Source organism: Mandrillus leucophaeus, unplaced genomic scaffold, assembly GCF_000951045.1.
Source record: "Mandrillus leucophaeus isolate KB7577 unplaced genomic scaffold, Mleu.le_1.0 Scaffold32, whole genome shotgun sequence".
Taxonomy (NCBI): Eukaryota; Metazoa; Chordata; class Mammalia; order Primates; family Cercopithecidae; genus Mandrillus; species Mandrillus leucophaeus.
Window position 1 is genome coordinate 3,784,585 of NW_012103365.1, and position 2,753 is coordinate 3,787,337.

Genomic DNA, 2,753 nt, shown 5'->3' on the forward strand with positions numbered 1-2,753 from the left:
CGAGCCTTTCTGCCTGCCCTTCCTCCTGTCTGGAATGCCTTTTGGACACCTGACTCTCCCATTCTCCAGGGCTCGCCACGGCCATCCCCTTTTGAGAGAGGCCTTCCCCTGTCACCTTCATCCCCTCTATGAGTCACAGCCTTCATTCCTCATCATCTTGTAATTATCTGTCTCTCTCCTTTCTCTCCTTGTTTACTGCTGTATCCCCAGTGCCTAGCACTTGGCAGACACCCACATGTTCCTTGACTAAACTTCAGTATTGAATAGTGTGAAGAATCCAGAGGTGAGAGGATAGAACCTGCTCTTTTTTATCCAAGAGTCCAACAAGTTATGGCTTCCAGAGGGAGGCAAATTGATCAGCTTTTCAACAGAGCTGCTTAGCAGTGGGGTGAATGCCTTCCTCAGGGGAGTAGTCACCTAGTGATGTTGTTGCAATGGTTCTTGCACTGGATGCTGGGGTTGGCTAGACTAGGCTTCTTCCAACCCTTAGAACTGTGGGGTGTGTCTCGTCTGAGTTTCAACTGCAGATAAAACTGTTACCACTAGATGGCACTAGAGGAGCCATTTGAAATCTGTTTAAGGCCGGGCAGGTGGCTCAACCCTGTAATCCCAGCACTTTGGGAGGCCGAGGCAGGTGCATCACCTGAGGTCAGGAGTTCAAGACCAGCCTGGCCAACCTGATGACCCTCACCCCCACCCCACCCCGGTCTCCACTGAAAATACAAAATTAGCTGGACCCTGTGGCACATGCCTGTAATCTCAGCCACTTGAGAGGCTGAGGCAGGAGAATCGTTGAAACTGGGAAGCGGAGGTTGCAGTGAGCCGAGATCATGCCATTGCACTCCAGCTTGGGCAACAAGAGTGAAACTCTGTCTAAAAAAAAAAAAAAAGAAATCTGTTTATTAAACTTCCACCTACAGTGAAAAAATAACCTTTATCATTGCACTTATACCCTCAACACACACTTGAAACAAAAGTTGGCTAAGTGCAGTGGCTCACTCCTGTAATCCCAGCACCTTGGGAGGCCAAGGTGGGAGGATCACTTGAGGTCAGCAGTTCGAGACCAGCTATAGGAAGATTTCATATTTACAAAAAAAATTAAAAACTAGAATTAAAAAGAAACAAAAGGTTCACAAATGTCTTAACACTTACTATGTGTGATGCATCTTATTTTTTATTTTTTTCTATTCCATTTCTTTTTTCTTTCTTTCTTTTTCTTTTTTTAGCTAGAGTCTCATTCTGTGGCCCAGGCTGGAGTGCAGTGGTGCAATCTCGGCTCACTGCAACCTCCACATCCTGGGTTCAAGCAATTCTTGTGCCTCAGCCTCCCGAGTAGCTGGGATGACAGACGCAGACCACCATGCCCAGCTAATTTTTGTATTTTTCGTAGTTTCACCATATTGGCCAGGCTGGTCTTGAACTGCTGGCTTCAAGTGATCCGCTTGCCCCGGTCTCCCAAAGTGCTGAGATTACAGGCATGAGCCACCATCCCAGCCTCACATTTTTTTTTTTTTAATGTGGGTTTGCAAACTAATCGATCTTATGATATTAATTGGTCACAACTTACTGTTTGAAAAACACTATTTTAGGTAACTGAGTGAGCGTATAGTTATAAAACTGTGTGAGTATGCTGTTTTCCTTGGACAGTCTGGGCTTGCATAGTGAATTGTGCACATTAGTGACTATTTCACATGTTTCCGTGGTGAATTGCTGCATGGAACACCTGAACATGTGCTTCCTTTTTGGTGTCTATGGATGAGAGAGATTGGGAGATGTGTTTGTACAGAATTCAGCACCTATTGTAGTCAAGGCAGAAGTAAGCCTTGGCAGTAGATATCAAGAAAAGGTATATTATCTGCTTCTAGGAGCTCAGAGACATAACACACACATTCCCTAAATTTTACCTTAGCAGGCAACAAGGAAATGGGGGTATTACTCAGGGTATCATTAGCATGCTTTAGGCTGTAACAGAAGCCTGACTCAAATTGGCTTAAAGGGTAAAGATACTTATTATCTCACAAAATATATGTTCAGAGGTAGAGCAGTCTGCAGGCCCAGAGCAGCTGAGCATGGTCTTAGGGATCCAGGTTCTTTTCATGACTCCTCAGTTGTCCTAAAGCTGGTTCTACTCATGGTTGCAAGAAGGCTTCCTGTGCTACTCGGGGTTTCAGCAACCAGGCTTGAAACACGAAGCCTTATCTCCTTGTACTGTAGACCAGAATAGAGAGAATTAAGGCTCCCGTGGCATTTCCCAAGTTGTACATGTGTTGTTCATTTGGTCCTGGTTTCCCCACTCTGACCTCTCTAAGGGGAGTAAGAGGACGGCACCTAATACAGAGTCAGGAGAAACACTTGGGTTAATTCATGCTGTTTGTCGAGTGTTTCTGAGTCGCCCTTCCTCTGGTCACAGGCCTTTTCATTTAGTGGAATTAACTGACTAGCTCTGACGGTGAGTTTGCGGAGTGAATAAATGGCTGCACATCTTCTGTATGAAGCATGAAGTGAGGTTATTTGCTATGTAGGGTCCTGGGAAGTGAATTAGCAATATGAGGAAAGGGAGTGAGAAGGTCCACTGTGGGCAATGTGATAGGTGGTGTAATGTGAACATAAAGATGAATGGATGGCTGCATCTTCACATGTGTAAAGGGCCACTAAATGTGCACTTGGCCTTTTGAGGTGGATGGTTGGTTTTCATCGAGTTTCTTGACCTGGTTCCTGGGAACTTGGCAGTGGATCTTGGCCTGAACCTACTC